Below are 19894 nucleotides of genomic sequence, written 5' to 3'. Positions count from 1 at the left end.
AAATTCCTCAACATGGCACAAAACCTTTCATGAACTAACCCTTACCTCACTCCTTACTAGCTTCTTGTCTTGCAATTCCCATTCTAAGCTCTGTGTTCCAGACACATCAGGCAGCTTCAGGTCCTCATGTGTGCCATATGATTTCTTACCTCTGGATTCTGGCACATATTATTTCTTCAGTCTGAACACAGGCCCCACCTTAAACATCATGCCTCTGGAAAAACTCCCAGGACCATTATTGTCTGAGATAGGCACTTCTCTTTTGTGTTTGGCCAGCATTGTATGTTTTTTCATAGGCTCATCTTTGAATGGAAGTGGAATGAAGTGAGTGGAAAATGCAGGCTTGCCTCTCCCAGCCAGTGAGGTTGTAGTTCCACGTGGGCAGAAAGCATGTCTGCTTAGCGTGTCATTATTGTCCCAGAGGCCATCATGGTGCCTAGGATGTAGTAAATTTTAAATAAGAATGAGGTACTGATATGTTACTTCAGATTGGAAAGTAATAAAGCAGAGGAAATACATGTGAGAGAAGAAGAAGTGGATCAGTGAAAGAAGAGAGTTCTGTGTGTAATCTTAGGGCTATTCAAGATGCTTCTTTGTTGAGGGAAATGGAGATCTCTAAATGGTCCCCATATCCTATGGGAGAGTTGCTCTCCCAGTGCCATTTTCTGGGGGTATTGTGAGTGCTGGTGACTTAAAACAAGAAATCATGAATGAAATTTTTTCGGCTTATCAAAATAGCGTAAATGAGATAAAGAGACCCAAAACTAGCTAGTTAGTTTTGCTGGCTACACATACTGATCTCTGATGTAGTATTTTGTTGTTGCACTATTGTTAATTAAAAATATTAATCCACCACTATGACAAGGAGCTGCTGTTTTGCAGGTCAGTCATTCTCAGGAACACTAATAACCGGAAGAGGCCAACAGTGGCATTACTCCATGAAGCTGATCACCTGGGGAATTGGTAGAAAATGCACTGACACGAATGCTAAAAGTAACCTTCTGTTTCATGGTGTAGATTACAATGACTATGTACATTCTAAAATCAAGCTCTCAGTTTATAAACATTTTTCTCTTTTTCACTTTATACTCAAATCTGACCTAGCTCGATACCCTTAGCAGCTATTTTCTCCCCAAGGATTTGGACAGGTGCTTCTCTATGAAAGGTGTATTCTCCGGCTCACTGTTATCCTCAAGATGATGACTTCAAATCATTTGTTTATCTGATTTATTCACTTAATTTATTTAATTATGAATAGTGTTTACTATGTACCAGGTGTTGTTTAAAATATTTTACTGATAGGATCTATCTAACAACCCCATGAGATAAGTGCTATTATTCCTTGCATGTTACAGAGGAGAAACTGAGGCACAGAAATGTCTAGTCAGTTGTCCGGGCTCCCACAACCAGTAAGTGGGAGAAGTGGTCATTTTTCCACACAGCTTGGTACGTAGTTCAGGCTCTATGCTATTCTCCTATGCTGCTTGTTTTGGGTTCCACTTCTTGCTCTGTGCTTCCCTTTTGGTTAGACTGCATCAGATCCTTATTCTAGGTCCTTCATTGGCTGGACTTCCATAAGCCTTTGCTCCATGCCCTGTAGCCTCAAGTGAGCCATCTGACTTCTTGGTCTCTCTAGGTTGACCTAATCCTTCACTCACTTGCTTCACTGGCCCAGCTGAGGCCAGCTAACCATATATTGATAGGGAGGATGCTCAAGCTGAAAGTACTCAGTTATATCAAAAGTGATTTTAGGGAAAGATGGACATATAATACAGGGAAATAAACAGAACTTAATACCTTGAGTCAAATCATTGAATAAAATGGGATTCATTTAGAATTTCGAGTCCTTAAGCACTTAACAAATCAGATTTAGTTAGTCCCTTTCTGGATGCAAGCAAGAAAGGCACAACCAGGATATAACAGTTAAAGGGGGCTTAACGTAACAAAGGCAGAAAAACAATATGTCAGCAGTATCTCATAACCAACCTGGGGACACTGAAATGTGACTCACTGCTGTTTATGATGTGGCAGAATCTCTGATCACCAGCAGCTGCTGTGGGGACCCAGTGACCACCCAGTGTCCTGCCAGGCTCATGAGTCAGAACCACTTCCAAACACTTCCCTTTCCCTTCTACTGCCAGAAAATCCTTAGCTTCTTTGGCCTCTGCCAACTTCTGCATCGTTTCCATTCTCTGTCTCGAGCTTTCTGTTTCCTAATGGCTTCTGCTCACCAAGGCTTCATACTTCATTTTAAATTTGGTTCTGTTAGTGTTCTGGTGCTCTTCTGTCAATGATTTTTTTCTTACTCTCCATTTTCTAAATGTCCTCAGGTGAGCATACATTATATTTTACAGTTCAACCACTGAAGCATTCCTGTGGTTGATCATTATAATAGACGGTCTTTTTTTTCACATCAGACTCTGTCGACATGACAGTCCTCAAATATTTTAGACTTAAAATCATTGTAGATTAGAGGATTTTACTGTTAGGATGTCTTAAATACTTGTAACTGATAGAAGAGGAATCTGGAAAGCTTAATACAAGAGACATTTATCCCTCCTGTTTTGGGAGTTAACTAGTTTTTTTTTCTCTAGGTCCCTATGCTTCCAAGCTGGAGGAAGGAATTGACTGCCAGTGTGACAAACATCACTGCAACAGCACTTTGTAAAGCTAGTAGAAAGCTTTGTAAACACTGAGCTGTGTTGAAATGAGGCCCCTCTGAAGAGCACGGCTGTGGATGCAAGCCTGCCTTGCTGCTTTCAGGGATCTAAAATTTCCTTCAACACTATGGCAAGGGGGTGTTGCTGGCAAGGCTTTTTTTTTTTTAAATTATAAAAGAACTTTTCCAGAGAAATATTATCTTACTCTTGATATTTTCATTTTAAAATCGGAATTGTGATGTGTTATGTATTTGTTCTTTTCTCTAGTCTTTCTTACTGAAATGAGGTGGTGTTTTCAATTTTGTGTGCCTGGCATATGGTATGTACTCGGTAAATATTTGTGGGTGAATGTAAATGAACGTATGTTGGCGTCACATAGCATGTCTTCTCAGTAAGGGTGATACTGATTCTTGTGGGGGTGAAAAAAATCTTAAACTCTGTGTATAAAGTCCACATATATGTTTGGTACATAGGCAGATATTCAGTCTATCTGTGGCATTTAAACTTCAAGGAGGATACATTTGTGCTTCAAAGGACTTTGTTAAGAGGGTGAAGAGGGAGCCTACTCAATGGAAGAAAATATTTGGAAATCACATATCTGATAAGGGTATAATACCTAGGATGTATAATAAGACCCTGTAACTCAACAATAAAAAAAAAAAACAAAAACAAATTTAGAAATGGGCAAAATACTTGAATAGACATTTTTCCACAAGATATCACCTCATACCTACTATAATGCCCACTATTAAAAAAAAAAAACTTAAAACTGCACGTGTTGGGGAGGGTATGGAGAAATAGGAACACTTGTTCACTGTTGGTGGGAATGTAGAATGGTATACCTTCTGTGGAAGACAGTTTGGTGTTTCCTCAGGAAGCTAAATATAGAACTGCCATGTGATCTGGTAATCCCACTGCTAGGTATATACTCAGGAAAACTGAAGGCAGGGATGCAAACAGACATTTGCACACCGATGTTCATAGTGGCTCTATTCAGAATAGCCAAAAGATGGAAATAACCCAGGCCACCATCAACCGATCAGTGGATAAACACGACATGATAAATGCACATGATGGGACATTATTCAGCTATAAGAAGAAATGAAGTCTTGATGTATGGGACAACATGGATGAAACTTGGTATTATGTTAAGTGAAGTTAGACACGCAAAAAATATTCTATGATTTCCCTAATATGAACTAAATATAACTAGCAAACTCATGGTATTAATATCTAGAACAAAAGATGGAATGAAGGCATAGAATGGAGCTTAATTTGTGCAGAATTTGTAATAAGGTTGATTGTAAGTGTTTGGAAATGAATGGAGGTGATTGTAGCCCATTACGGTGAGTGTAACTAAGCAGTGATGTCATGTGGGTAAGGGAAAGCTTAGGGTCATGCATGTAACTAGAAGGAAAGCCAGAGAATGAAACAAGGTACTATATAACATAGTGAACTCTCTTATTGGGGGGAAATGTTCTAGAATTGATTGGGCTGATGAACGTACAACTTTGTGAATATGCTAGAAGATAGTGATTGTGCCCTTAAGATGGATTGTGTGGTGTGTGATTTTTTTCTCAAAACTTCTTTAAAAAAAACAAAATTCATTAGGAAGTGGATGTGGGAAAAATTAAAAAAAACTTTTTAGTGAATAGAAAATAAGGTAGAGAAAATCACTGAATAAAGGCTATAGTGAATGTATTTCATGGCTTTCTTTTTTCTGTAAGTATATTGGTGCCATATATAGCATTATTGTGGGACTGAGAACTGAAATTGCAATTTTTACCAAATTTTAGTACCTTACTCTTTCTTAATTATTTATTTTGTTGTGAAAATAGCATATAAACAACAACAACCAAAAAAAACCCCAATAAATTTCAAAGCACACTGCAACAATTAGTTATAGAAAAGATTTCAGTGTTATAGACACAGTTTCACAATTTTAAGTATTTAAGTATTTCCTCCTAGTTGCTCCAAGATACTGGAGACTAAAAGAAATGCCAATCTAACAATTCAGCGGTCATAATCATTTGTTAAATCCTATCTTCTCTGTTATAACTCCACCTTCTCCTTTGATCTTTCTCCCAATCTTTATGGGTATTTGGGCCAGGTCCAATGCAACTTTTTTAGGTTGGAAAGGGCTGTTGATAATATGGGATAGGGAGATGGAACTAGTTGATGTTCTGGAGAGGTCGGGCCCTCTGGATAAGGCCTAAGCCAGGACTTATCTGGCCTAGGAATCCATATGGAGGTGAAAGTTTCGGGAAAGTAATCTTAGTGTACGGAATCTTTGTAGAATCTCAGTAAAGCACGAGGTGTTCTTTAGAGTTGGCAGGAATGATTTTGGTTTGGGGGTTGACAAACCATGAGAAGTAGCAATATCTAGCTGAAGCTTGCCTATGAGTAGCCTCCAGGGTAGCCTCTTGACTCTATTTGAATTCTCTCAGCCACCGGTAACTTATTTGTTACAATTCTTTTCCCCCTTTTGGTCAGGAAGGCATTGTCAATCCCATGGTGCCAGGGCTAGGCTCATTCCTGAGAGATTCCACATTGCTAGGGGGACTTTTACCCCTGGATGTCATGTCCCAAGTAAGGAGGAGGGAAATGATGTTACTCATTTAGTTGGGCTTAGAGAGAGGCAGCATTTGAGCAACAAAAGAGGTTTTCTGGAAGTAACTTTCAGGTATATCTAAAGGTAGGCTTAGCTACTCTGCTTCATAAATAAGCTTTATAAGAGCAAGCCTCAAGATCAAAGGCTTGGCTTATTGACTTGGGAGTTTCTAATGTTTGAGACAATATCAGGGGTTTCCCTGGTGGTAAAGTTTAATGGTTACGGATTTTTTCCTCTCATCTCTCAAGGGACTTTGCCAGTACTTTTAAACCATCTATTCAATATACTTTGGGATTTATCCAGGCATTACATGACGCTGTACAGAATTAGAAGCCCTCATTCCTATTCTGGGCTCCAGGTGTTTGGGTTGTTTAAATAATCGCTCCAGACAGGTTGGGTTAGGTTATTTGCTACAGAAAATTCAGGTTTGGGACCAAAAAAACCCTTTCTTCCTTTGGTCTCATAATTACTCTCTCTTTAAATGTGAGGAGGTGAGTTTCATTTTAAGGACAAATTAATTATAATATAATTTGGAAGAAGTGGTTTTATTTTCCTACCTTTTACCAATTATACCTGGTAATGTTCTGACTCTTTAAGTGGTAGTTTAAAAAGATGAAAAAGGTGTTCTCTTGGCTTCTTTGCTTTATATGTCCCTTTCATCCATTAATTCCCTATTCACAGAGTGTTTTGGAGATCACGTGACTATGTTTTTATGGTAACCTGCAATTTGGGAGTTAATTAATAAAATATATAACTGATTTGTTTCCTGAGCATGTCCTATCAGTACATGGGCAAAGTGTCATGTTCATTTTAAAGAAGTGTTTTTTGTTTCAACTATTGATGTTTGTTAATTACTTCATTGATTGCAAATGTATTTTAGGGAGTAGGAGAATATGGTAACTACTTCTGGTAGATTTCTTAAAGGTAAGAAGGTGGATTAGGCTAAAGTGATATGGAAAAAAGACAAGTAAAATGATACCAATTTAAGTACAGATAGGATAGGCTTTCAAAGTATAGACATAGTGAAAATTAAATAATGTCATGGAAATGAGGTATTAGTATTTTTCTAAAATCCAAAATTTATTTAGAATAAAATGTCCAAATCTTTTGCGTTTATATGTATGTATTTGAGTGTGCACACACATACATGTGGAATCCAAAGCCTAGAAAGACTTACAAAATATTGACTCTCGTACTCAGTCCTTTGCGTGGACATTCTCATTTAAAAAAAAAAAAAAAAGAAAAAAAATATTGACTCAAATGAGTGAGCTGGCAATGGTGGAAACAGTTCTCAGAATATGTGCTGTCTTGCTTATATTTTCTGTTTTTCATTATTGCAGTGAGTAGAATAATGGCTCCATAAAGATGTTCACATCCTATTCCCTGCATCCTGCAAATTGGTTAGATTAAGTGGAAAGGAGGAATTAAGGTTGCAGATGGAATTAAATTTGCTGATCTACTGACCTTGAGATGCAGAGACTATCCTAGATTATTTTGGAGTATCCAATTGGACCTAATGAAATTATAAGTGTTCTCATAAGCAGAGGAGGAAGGAAGAATAGAGAAAGTGTGATGTTATGTGAAAAGACTGTTATGGGCCATGCTAGCTAGAAGGTAGAAGGGAACACAAGCAAAGTTTGTGGGCATCCCATGAGAGCTAAAACCCCAATTTTCCCCTCGGGTTTCTGGAAAGTAACATAATCCTACCAACACCTTGATTTTAGCTCTATGAGACCTATGTCAGAAATTTAACTTACAGAATTGTTGAATGATAAATTTTAGTTGTTTTAAGCCACTAAGTTTGTGGTAATTTGTTACAGCAGCATTAGGAAACTAATATAATTATACTATTTAATGTTGGAAGGATAAATCACCCTGTTAAGTGGTAGTAAATATGTTGGTCATTTGAAAAATAATGGTTCACCGAGTTAAGCAGATCTTCCAAACACGTTTAGGTTTATACTATCAAGATATTACCTTCATTAATATCACTACCAATATAATCAGAAAGTATTGGGAATCTGTCAAGCTTATGTTGATGCAAGTTTTCCAAAATTCTGACTTTTATTGAAAGCTCAAGTTTTACTACTGGCAGTAAAAATTGTTAGTTGTTTTACCTTGAAGTGACAGATAGCTATTTAGGTTAACTAGTTCATCTTTTCCTATCTGTTGTGAGATGCCACCTTTTTCTATTCTGATGTATTTTGGGTTTAGTTTTGGGCTTTCAGTTATGTTCCATTGGTCTCTCTGTACAAGTATATTCTATTTTGATTTATTGAGACTTATATTAAAAAAATAAATATCCAGTAGCTTAATCTCCCTTCATCTCCAGACTCACTGAGAGACCGTAGTTATTCTCTGGTATAACAGACAGGTCAGAGAATTTAGTCTGAACATCTAGACTCAAGCCAAGATTTAGTACCTAGTATAGGGGTAAATCACAACTTTTCTCTGCCTCAGTTTCTTTTTTATGAATGAGGGTATTGATACCTGTGTCCTTCTCATTGGTTTTTTTGGCAATTAAATGATTTTGGAAAGCATGCTGATTATTATATTGTCTTAGATATTAAAATAGGCATAATAGGAACACTGGCCATGTATTATGACCATGCTGCATATTTTTTTTTTGGCATGGGCAGGCACTGGGAATCGAACCTGGGTCTCAGGCATGGCAGACTGCCTACTGAGCCACTGTGGCTGGCCCATGCTACATATTTTATGCGTTTTCTCATTTAATCTCTCAGTGTGTCTATGAGAAAAGTATTGTGCTTTCCATTTTATTGTTGAGAAACCTAAGGATCAAGATTTTAAATCGCTTGTCCAAGCATACAGAACTAGTGTCACAGTCATACTTACACTCAGATCTGTTTGACTTGTAAAATCTGGGCTTTTTCCTCTTATTACATGGCTTCTTAGATTATCAGTTACAAAAAACATCACTGGACGTATTTGCTACACATGTGTCTAGCTTTGAGGTCAGGGAAAACGTTTCGTTTTTAAAAAAATATGTTATCAGTTTATATAGTAGTTAATATAATAGTTGCTCGATATGTGGCTATTAAAAGGAAAATATAAATAAATCAATGAACAACTTCTGTTGCTGTTCCAACCAGGGAGCAGGATACAGTTATTGTAGCCAAGGGATCCTTAGGTACTAGGGGGAACAAAATGGTCATACTGTATTAACCATTAACTGCCTGTGAACTTTCTCTGAACTTTCCTAAGGAGTTTTGCAAAGGAAAGCAAGGGTTACTAGAAGAAAGGAGAAAGAAATTCTGGATAGGCCAAACTACAAATGTCTTCTTCGGTAGTATTTTGGAGGATGAGCATTCAAATCTCACCTGTCCCACGGACTATTTGTATAAATGCAATCTAATTTAACTTGCTTCATCTGCAAAAACGAAAGTTACAGTTATTTTTTATAGTGTTCATGGAGAGGAATAAATGAGAAAATGTATTCACAAGTTCTTTGCAGGATGCATGAAACAAGACATGCAAACAGTGACACTGTTCTTTAAAAGGAGCTTCATACATACAAACTTGGAGAATCATGTCCTTGGTGATGAACTAAGGTAAATAATTTCTCTTCTCTTCACTGCAGTGACTTGCCGTAGGAAATGGTTTTCAATTGATGTGATAGCCAGTGTTGTCCAGCGGGGAGGGGATAGGGCTTTCCTAGTAGCCCCAGGAGGTTTGGAATTTTAGAACAATGCAAAGTCCTGTTGGTGGGCAAAAGATCAGATGGCATTGCTGACCCACAAATTGCTAAATCTGCTCACAGATAAAATCAGGTTGGTGGCATTTGCTTTTCATCAGTCTCTTTTTAGCCATTCAGATTTGGTAGCTAAACACTGACCAGTTTCAACCTGCTTAATTTATGAAAGTTGATAACATCACAGACCATTATGCAATGGCTTCCAGTAGTATAATTTTCTTTTCCTATATTCATTCTAGTTGTTTGAATACCACGTAATTCTTGTCTTCGTCTTCCTTTCATTTTTTTCCAGATGCATTGTTGAAAAACCAAAGCAAAAGCTTTTAGTTAGCTGATCTTATTCTGTAGAGTTGACAGTCTCATAAGGTTAGAATTGTTTTATTACAAAAGCAAACACTTGAAACCACAGATATACAGCTAAGAATGTTTGATGGAGCAGGTGACTTCAAAGATGAATAACTAGATATGCTTCTAGAGTTTTTCAGGTTTTATGAAATGAAGTGGAACCTTTTTTTAAAAAGAGTTCTTTAAAATGTTTTTTCTTTTCCTGGTTGATAGGATCAGTATTGCATATCAAAGAACTTGATTTTAAGTAGGCCAACATACACACATACGCAATCACTTGCTTTTTATTTCCTTCATTCATTTGGAAGAAGAAAATATTTTATGAGTCATAAAAGATGAATTCTCCATGCTCCTAAACTGGATCAAATCACCAAAATGGGACGGGTGTCTCAATGAAGGGCTTACGTAAGAAGGCGGGGATGTTAATTTTAAGGCCTCATCTCACTAACAAATCTTACTTCTATTCAAGTATTAGTACAAAGGCAACAAATAGAACATGTTAAAGAAAGTCTACTTTCAGAACTGAGTAATATAAGAGTAGATAAAATATTAAAGAGTGAAGATTTTTCTTTCTTTTTTTTTGACTAAACTGTAAAGACTTTATTTGAACTGCAACAGCAATGCTCATTATCACACCATAAAAATAAACACTTAAATGTTAGACACAGCAAGGAGATACTGTCAACTGTCTGTACAGTTGATGGCAGGTTTTGTTTTTCCCCTAACAATTATTATGAATGACACTGTTATATCGTGTGACTTATAACACATATGACAAAGGTGATGCTTCTCTTGTAGTTAATGCTCAATTCGCAGAGCTCCTTCAGCTACACTTGAGGCAAATATAAAAAGGCCTTTGTTCAAAGACACAGTTAAGTTTTCCTCTGACAACTTCAAGCTACAGAAGCAACAGGAATGTGGCAACAGCAAAATTGTAGTTGAAACATGAAAGCAAAGTTAAGACATACTTAGGCATGGCAAGGATCTGTTCTGCTTCAGTAAATTAAACAGAATTACAGGAATACCACTAGGATTTGTCTCGAATCTAAAAACGATTTCACTACAGGTACAGTTTTGGTATGTGCCTCTATCGCTATAAAAAAGTCCTTCAGATTCAGTGCAAGTTTCCACCTCTCACTAAAATGTCTGATGCCTGAGGTTAGCAGCTGCCTTGTCGCAGTGTCTGAAAAAAGTTGGCACATGGCTATAAATTGCGTATTGCTTAGCAAGTATTTAAATAGTACTAAGGAATGTTTAATTGCAAGTAAAGGGAAAGAGCCACATTGGGGAACATCTTTTTCCAAGAACATGTCAGAAGCTAATTCGTTTAATTAAAAGTCTGAATTACAGCACCTAATTTTTTTTAATTGAACGAGAATATTATAATAATTAAAGAAAAACAACATTTCTGAGCAATTTAGGATGAACATTTAACTTAGAAATTCAATATCCCAGAGCAGAATTAATATGATGTTGCATTTTCAGATCTATATCCTACTTTTGGGGGGCTCTTTTGATTAGCAGATTTCATAGGCAATGTCTATGTATGTACAAAATGACCTGAACTCTGTTCTAACAGTCTATAGCAATGTGCTCATATCCTAAAACAAATCTTTTTGAAGTTCTGAGAATATATCAGGAAACTTTTTTTTGTTATTGTTGGGAAACTTAAATTCTTATTTTAGGAGGGGAAATTTTATGGTGATACAGCTATTCACGTTACTAGTCTAGCTTCTCTGCTACTTAAAATTCTCTCTGTTCTCATTTTGTAGACTGATAGGTATTTAAAAAGGTGTATGTGTGTGCACATGGGCGCCTAAAACTAATTAACATAATTGCTATGATTTAGAAGCGGTGGTACATACTTTGTGCTACGCTTAGTTGTGTGATGATGGTAAGGGTAGCTCCTGGTGGCAGTGGTGCCAGGAGCTCTGCTATCTGGCATGAACTTCAAGAAAATCTGAGTATAACTAGAATGTGTGATTCTTTCTGATCCTTACCATTGGAACATCTTGTCAATTGAGTCCATTCACAGCTTTCAAGGAAAAACTTTTGGGGGAGCTCCTGGGGTTGAGCAGTAGGGTTGATAAGTGGAAAAAAGCACTAGCCAGCAAGTCACCTGGGTTCCTGAAGTCCCATTTTCCCCCAACTGCAAATGGGGAATAAGTAACTGTCTGTTTACTTCATAGCTTTGCTAAGCAGACACTCATATATGTGAAAGTACAACACTAGGCGGACACAACGGACATGCATTCTGCCACTGAATGTATGAACACAGCCAAGTTTCTTCTGTTGGCCCTAGACAAGAGGTGTATTACTCAGCATGGGTTTGGGCTGTTGGACAACATCCTCATTAAGAGTGACACACCAAGGCTATGAAGCCCAACTTCTACCCTTAGTGGAGAGGTTCCACTAATAATAGTTGCAAACAAAGCTTTCTAACTAGGAGAGCCTGAAGACATGGGGTAGGAAGGAGTGAGTTTCTCAGGGGCTTGTAGGGGTAATCTTGTTAAGAAACATAGGAAGATTATTTAAATGCCTCTTAAACAGCAGCTCTTCCCTCTTGATATTTTCAAGGCCAGTAATCTGGTTTTTGTTTGGTTTTGGGGCTGCCAGCCCGACTAGTGATAGGGTTGGCATGCAGCTGATACTGGCAGTGTGCTCACTGTCATCAGATGCCAGCTTAAATGGATGCTGCACAGAAAAGCCAGCATCCTGTGTTTCATATGCCAGCTCTGATTGTATGAAACCAGCAGGTAGTTTTCTTTGTTTGGAGTGGCAAATTCTTTTTTCCCTTTCACGAATCACAGTTAATGTTCTGACTGGAAAATAATCTCTGGATAGCCTGTGTCCAGTATACCTTGGTACATAAAATACCAGTAGACAATAGGAAATCAATAAAAAGTGAGTTTCGTTGAGGTTGTTTTTTGTGAGATCTAGTTCATACTGGTTTTGATGAATTAATTTCCATAAAAATTGAGCCTAAAAGGCCATATTGCAAGGGTTAATGCTTTTCTTACTGTGCCATTGAAATAAGAAAAGCTGTTTATATACTCAGTTATGATCTGAAAGTTTTTCAATAATGTGTTCTAATTTAGTGGCATGCCTTTAGGATATATGGTAATGAACATAAACTAATATAATAAATAAGAGAAGAAAAAAAAGCTTTTTTCAGATAGGAATGAGAAATTAAAGGCAGAGATTTGCCCTTAAACAGGTTGACATGATTCACCGAGGGTTTTGGTTTATGACTTCTTAAGTAGTTAGTTAGCTGAAAAACCTCAAATTATTCATCTCTGTTTTTTTTCCCTCCAGAGAAACCTTAAGCTGCAAAACACACTGACTATATAAAAAGCCATTCTCAAAATACACGTTCATTTTCTTGGAAGAAGTAATAGTATGGGGTAGGTGATTGTGGAATGTGGATTGCAGTCAGTTATGCTAACATTTCGTCTAATCCCTTCAAAATTAAATAAATTAAATGCTAATAAAACTCTTTTATTGAGGTGTCTACCAGTTCCACGAGGGTCTCAGAGGGAGACCTACAGCTGCATTTAGGGTTCCAATAGAGTGCAAGATTATTTTCTCAAGTTTCAAGCTTAAATAAGCTGAAGATTTTGTTGGGCTTGAGTTGAGGGTGGGGGGTGGTTGTGTGCAGATTAATGGAGCCATTTTGAAAACCGTTGCTAATCAGGCTAAAATGAATCACACATTTATAGGAATGTTGGCTATCATGATACTTTTTTGTATTTGAGTAGCATATGCAGCAAACTTGAGTACCTTTGGCAAATTTATTTTAAGTCAGTAGTAATTCCTTGTATTAAATATTCAAATCTTTGGGGAATCTAGCTATAGTCCAAAATAAACTAACTATGGAAGGTCATGTGTATTTGATGATTATGGACTCTTATGAAATAGGTAGCAGGATGATTAGAATTTCTATTTGACAGCAGTTCACTATAATGTAACAGTTCCTTGATGGCAAAGTTTACTATTATTTTTAAAAAGCATTTGGGTTATTTTTTTGCAGATTTAGAGAAAGTTTTTCTTTGAAATGTTTGAAGCAAAATTGATTTGCAGAAAACATGGATGCCTACAAATAAAAAGGATTTTAGAAAAGATTTGTGTATTCACGCATTCATTACTTGCTACATTTTTAAGGACATGCTCAAAAATTTGAATGTTATGTGGAAAAAGCTAAGGCAATAATAAAATTGCTGGTGTAGAAATAGCATCCCAAATACATTGCCATGTAAGTGCTTCTTTAAGAGTAAACTTTTTAGGCAGTAGTTTCTAGAAAATTCTATCTCCATGACCAGAAATGACTGCAAATGTTCAGAAAATGAAATCCTTTGCTTGCCAATAATTCTGATCACTCATGGGAATACGATATGCTGACTGATCATAGCAAATGTGGAATACGTTCAGTTGCACAAGCAGAGTCTATATTTTAACCATAATGTGTGATTTTGTAAGGAAGTTGTGGCTAACAGGGTTGGGTAATTATATCCACCCAGCACGGTTCCACCCTGAAAAAAGGGTTGTGCCCATTACTGAAAGCGTGGTACAGACCAGCCTGAGTCTTCGTTACGGCAGTTGTTACTCTGGTAAATTGTAAAATATGCTATCTTGGTCCATGGATCTGCAAATCTGGAAGATGATTTTAGTTAACACTGAACTAGTAGGGTTGGATGCAATTCTTAGGCGCTCAGGAGTTTTACACTAAACTGATTTGACTGTAGATGAAACTGCTTTTCGGCATTCTGATTAGGAGGCAAGAAGGGGCTGACATAGTCAATCCTATTTAAGCAGGATAAGAGCAATCCAAATAAACTCTGGAGTAGTTTCCTCAGTTGGCTGCCTAGAAATGATTATTATGCCTTATGTTTTCAGTTGGAGACTCGGGGATAAATCTCACACATTTGTTTAAAACTTTGGGGATAAGGCAAAGTGGAATTCTGCTCAAGAGAATACTCATGCTTTGTTCTGTGGGACAGGAATATGTGAAAGCATTTTTTTTTTCTTCAGCTTTTGTTGACATTCAGGAATTTGAAGAAAATTAAATGAACTTTTGTTCATTGAGGAGACATGGAAACATGCAGCAAGACATGTTGTAAAACTGTAGGTGGGAGATGTTTTACTGCTCTGGTATGTAGCAGGAAAACCTTGCAATTTTTTAAAATATTGGTTGTGGTGCATAAGTATCTCTGGAGAATCTTAAAGGAAAAGAAAGTACCTTGAAAAATGTTCTTTCACCACACAGCTCTTCTTCCTTACTGACATGCTATTGTAATTTTGATATTTCTACTGGAGTGGTGCTTTGATAGGTTGTTAATGTCAGCATGTTATTTCCACTTTTGAAGTTATTCATAAATGTCTGTACAACATTTAAATTGGACAATGTTTTAGTCATTTGTGGTCATTTGCATGTTTTCCTGTAATTCAACACCTCAAATCATGTAGTAACATCGATGTGGAATAAGAAGTAAAACACATCTCATCTTTCCTGGGACTCCAAAGGAAAGCCAACATTAACCATATTTCATATTTTTATTCATATTTAAAGATGGCACTAATGACAGAGTTACCCTCTGGAATTACCACAGATGTGATTTTGATGCCTAGTTTACGATCCACAGGCTTTTCCATATGAAGTCTATGTACGGTTAATCCTTTAATGAAAGACGTTTTCCACGCTTTTCTGGACACATTCTTGTTTGGGTCCCTGCTAGTCTATGTGGAATGGTGTCTTAAGATAAGTTTATTCATGTCACCAACAGTCGAATGGGTTTAATCCTGACAACTCATGCACTCATAGGATCAAAAATGTTAGCTTTCAAAGGGTCTTCGAAAGTTATTTTAGATCACCTTCTCCTTCACTGGAATGCCCCTCAATAACACTTCTAACAAGAACTATATTAGGTGGGGATGAAGTAGAGCAAGCCTGAAAGCAAAGCCACGTTATAGAGAAGTAATGAGTGACTATTAGAAAAACACCAAGATTAAAGGTATCAGGACGAGAGCTGTCAAGAGTCGAGCGACCCAATAACAGATGCCAAAAGGGAGCCCAAAGTAGGGACCAACAACAGTTTTGATTTCAGGAGTTAGGACCAAAAGATGGAATCTGAATGCTTTGCCTTATCTCCAGCATCCTTTGATTCCAAATGGCTTTGAAAGAGTGTGAGATGAATGTCTCTCTGGTCACACAATGGACTCTTTTAAAAATATCACCTTGTCACCCTGGTGTCTGTCCATGCAAAAGACAAAAATCACCTTGTCTCAGAGATTAAATGCTGAATCATTTCCAGAGACAGGGATTTTACTACTTTAAAAGTAGAAGTGTTGGTTATTTATTTAAAAATATATAACAACAATCATTTTATCTAGTATTCAGGGTCAAGCTAGTTAATGTTCATCAGAATATTATAGTTTGGTCAGATGAAGTCATGTTGCTTCATAAGATAGCATGTGATATCTTATCAGATAGTATCGCATACATACATTTGCTTTGCTGATGGGTATGTCTAAATTTATGATAATTAAGAATTCTTGAGTTTAAATGTCTCATATCTTCTCTGTTTGCCTTGCAAATATTTGCTCTTTGGAGCAGTTTTGAAGGATTTTGATGTCTGGAGGAAAATGGGCCCAAATAGCTGAGACAGAAGATTCTAAACTATTCTTTGAAGTACTTGCTGGGTGGAGTCTTTGAGGTATTCCCAAACTGGATTACTCTTTGTGTCTTTGTGGCAGTTAGGTTCTCCCCAGGTGGAAGCAGGAGGTCAGACAGCTTTGTAGGCTGTCTGCTCCCATACTCCAACTGGACCTGGCTTCCTGCCCAGCTCCCAGGTGCTTCTGCTGCCTCGTCTCTGACCCTCCTTGCTTTTCCTCCTTCTCCCATATCCCTGGGCCACCACTATTTATCTAGTCTTAGCAACTGAAAAAACAGGCTCTTGAAGCATGTATCTGAATGTTTCTGGGGCAGCTTTGACAAATTTTTTCTGTTTCCATGTGGATGACTCAAGGCTGTCGGTGAGGGTTGGTGAGGTGAGGAAAGAGGATTTCCGTGGAAACCGGAGTGCATCTGTGTGTGGGTGCAAGGGGTGAAGAATGAGCAGTGAAAATGGTGACATATTATCCCATCACATGTCCATTCATAAAAAATGCTTTCTCTCTCATACATATACCCACATCACATGTCCAAATGATTGCCATTTTTGTGTCAAGATGACAGTATTTCTATTAATGTGTGGAAATGTATCTGAAAAATCTGATGTGTGTCTAGCATTTCTTTTGACAGTATACATTTGCAGATGGTTTGTTAGTTTGTGGCTGTAAGTGTTCTGCTTTGTGGTGCTTTGCAGTGTCAACTCTTTTTTTGAGTTGTTCAGCTGTTTTTGGGAGCTATATTAACCTTTTCAAATACAGGATCAGTAAAAGTAATACAATTAACATAAACTGAGTACATACTATGTGCCAGGCACAGTTGGAAATACTCTTTATGTATTAATCTTCATAGATATCTTCTGTTGTCCTCATTATACAGATGATGATCTGAGGTACAGAGAGGAGAAGAATCTTGTCCCAGGTCACACAAGCTTTAGGTTAGCAGAGTTGGGATTTCAATCCTAGAGGCTCGGCTGTAAAGTTTTCAGCTCTATCCAAATTCTGTGCTGCCCCTCAGACCCTCAGTAGTTTGTCAGTGACATCTAATGGCTTAATGTAACTAATACTCAACTAGAGTGGGAGCTAATGGTTCTCTCTGCTCAGCACCTTTCTTTCCTTAAGAGCTGTCTTCCTTTATTCCCTTTATTTTGTCTTTTTTCTCCTACTAAACCTGCCTGCATGGTTCCTGACACTGCCACAGTAGCAGAAAATGAATTTGTATCCACCCCCTGCTAAGGTTAGATACCTGAAAGAAGATGAATCCAAAGGAGTCCGTCCCTGGGAAGTTTGGAGCTGGGAATGTGAGAATAAAAATCGAGTTCATACTGAAATGGGAACAGGTACCACTTCAAAGGCATTGGTGTCAAGTTTTCTGCCATTTGGACCAGAGAAGTGAGGTGTGCCAACTTTAAGTGAGAGAGAGGGAGAAGGGAAAAAAAAAAAACAAAGAGGTAGAGAAAGAAAAAGAGAGTGCAATTGCCCAGAGGATTGGGAGAGGGGAGAGCCTCAATTTGCAATGCACACCCTTACTCACCTCGTTCTAAAGACTGGGAGCATGTTCCCTGAATTTCTGTTAGGCATCCCTGTGTCTTTTAACAAATGTTCTGTTTTAATAAGTTAGTTTGAAATGGCTTCGTAGTCACTCAATCAAAGACAATTCTAGCTAATAGAATATACATGAGATAATGGCAGTATATTCATGCATTCATTGAACATCTACTTAAAGAATGTCTTCTCAGAGCTTGGCACTATTATGGTGTAGGGGATACGGTGGTGAACAAGACAGACAAGGTCCCCGGTCTCATGGAGTTCACATTCATGTCCAGAGAATCTAAACAGACAAATAAAACTTAAAAAGAGAAAACTTGAGAATGACAATAAATAAAGCAAGGTGATGCAATGTGAATGGATACGGCTAGGGTTGATTGCATTGTGTGGAGTGGTGCAATCTCTGAAGTGGTGACCCGGCCACTGAGGTCTGAGTGACCAGAAGGGAGTGACCGTGCAAGGATCCGAGTGCAGAGTGTTCGGGGCCGAGGACCTGCAAGTGTAAAGGGTCTAAGGGGAATGTGTTTGACCCTTTCTAGATGAGTCTGGAGAGAGGTATGGGAAAGGATTGTAGAGGAAGGTTGATGACAGTTAGGCTCTCGCGTCTCTGGAGGTTGTAAGGGAAGATAAACTGAGAAGGCCAGTTTTTCCTCAGAAAGTCGGGCTAAATAATAATAATAATAATAATAATAATAATAAAACACAGAAAACCCTGAAAAAAATTACAGAGAGCCTTGGAAGCTTTTCCAGTGCTGGCTGATGTGACTGGAGAATTGAGGGGAAAGATAGATAGTTCATAACCCTTTGCTAGATGAGAAAGAAAAAATGAAGGGTATGATGAAGCCACGTGGATCATGAGACTACCAGCTGGGCTGTGATTTTGGCAAACCAGGATACTTACACCACTGATGCTCTTTAAAGAGAATAGACTTTCAATCACCGCTGCCTTGAAACCATGTCTGTACTTCTTAACCAAATTGAAGGTGCTTCCTACAGCTCTTCCTCTTATCCGTATTTATATATTTATTTAGTGGCAGGTTTTTTTTCAGGTTTTATTTAACCCAATAAAACTTTGATATGAGTTGTCTATTCATTTTCCTTGCTCCATAGCCTGACTCTGGCCAGCTGGGCTGCTCTTTTCACAGTGGCTTTGCAGTTCTTGGAAGAAACAGCCATCTCGGCACAGTAGGTTTTGTTACACATCAGCAGCACCTCCAGCGCCTTCATGTTGTGTGCCGGGGACTGGCAGGAGCCACTGGGTAGCATGTGTTTCGTTTTCGGGTTGCTCCCACAGCCAGCGTTGGGCATCAAGCTCTGGCCCTTGAATCGTCCCTGTACCCTGCTGTCAGTGCCCCTGCGTTTCCGCCAGTTACGTTTAATTTTGACACGTCAGTCTTAAAACTGTGGCTGGGTGAGCTGGTGCCAATAGGAGATGGCTGCCGCCTCCATCAGAAGCCCTGAGGCAGGTACTAGCCCATCAACTCTTTGACCTAAATTTCTTCAGTATTCCTGGTAGATTTATTAATGCCAACCAGTTGTATATTCAAGAGCACCTGGAACAGGAAGCGAAGTGTGATGTACTGGAAAGCTGTGCCTGTTTTTGGAAAGGTGCTGCTCAGTGGGAGCTGCAGGTGGTAGTGATTTCTCTGATGCTGCTCTTGGGGAAAATGAGTTTACATTTCAAGGAGCAAAAATTTGGCATAATTCAAAGCTTTAACTTCGCTAAATCACATCTATATTTTCATTTTTAGGCCTAAATTGATACACATTATGATCTTAACCAAACTAATAAAATAATAAATATATATTTTCCCCCTGCAATAGCAGTCTTTTAATCACTTTGTTTTTGTGAGAAGCTGCGTTAGGTATTTTGCATGAACAAGTATAATTATGTAGACGCCACTGTGAATTTTTCATGCTAAGTAAAATGATTTTTACTCTAAGGACTTAAAAAACACTTGGTAAGCATACTAAATAGTTTCATGTGTCATACTACAATAGCATATAGTTTTAAATTTGCAATTAATTCATAGGTGACAAAAATGCTATTCAGATGGCATATATCCTATTCTAATAGATTTATATTTAATATGGGTAAATGACATACACAATGAATGAAAAGCAATTTTTCTTTATGTGGTAATAGATTCAACTTGTGCAGAAGGAGCATTAAAAATCCCTCTTCTAAAGAAGGCTTTTTTTGAAGAAAGGTCTGAAACAACATATTTGACTCTCTTCAGGTGATTAAGAGTATAGAATTATTTCCCAACATATTTTATATTTTATTAAATGATATATTATAGCTATATCGATATATCTATGTATTAGATTTTATTATTTTAATACATATAT

General features: G+C 37.7%; 1 protein-coding gene across 31 annotated transcripts in view; it reads left to right on the top strand.

Annotated features, from left to right (window-relative positions):
• LOC143681536 (uncharacterized) overlaps positions 1-19894 on the top strand; it is a 499706-nt gene that overhangs the window by 135182 nt on the left and 344630 nt on the right. For 2 of the 31 annotated variants that reach the window (XR_013174723.1, XR_013174702.1), the window contains exon 3: positions 2595-2809. The exons of the other annotated variants lie outside the window; for them this stretch is intronic. The gene's annotated coding sequence lies outside the window, so the exon portion shown is untranslated. Of the gene's footprint in view, positions 1-2594; positions 2810-19894 lie in introns of those variants that run through there. 31 annotated transcript variants of the gene reach the window in all.

The sequence above is a fragment of the Tamandua tetradactyla genome, chromosome 4, assembly GCF_023851605.1.
Source record: "Tamandua tetradactyla isolate mTamTet1 chromosome 4, mTamTet1.pri, whole genome shotgun sequence".
In the NCBI taxonomy this organism is placed as follows: Eukaryota; Metazoa; Chordata; class Mammalia; order Pilosa; family Myrmecophagidae; genus Tamandua; species Tamandua tetradactyla.
Note: the sequence above shows the minus strand (reverse complement) of the source record. Positions and strands in the feature narration are given on the sequence as shown.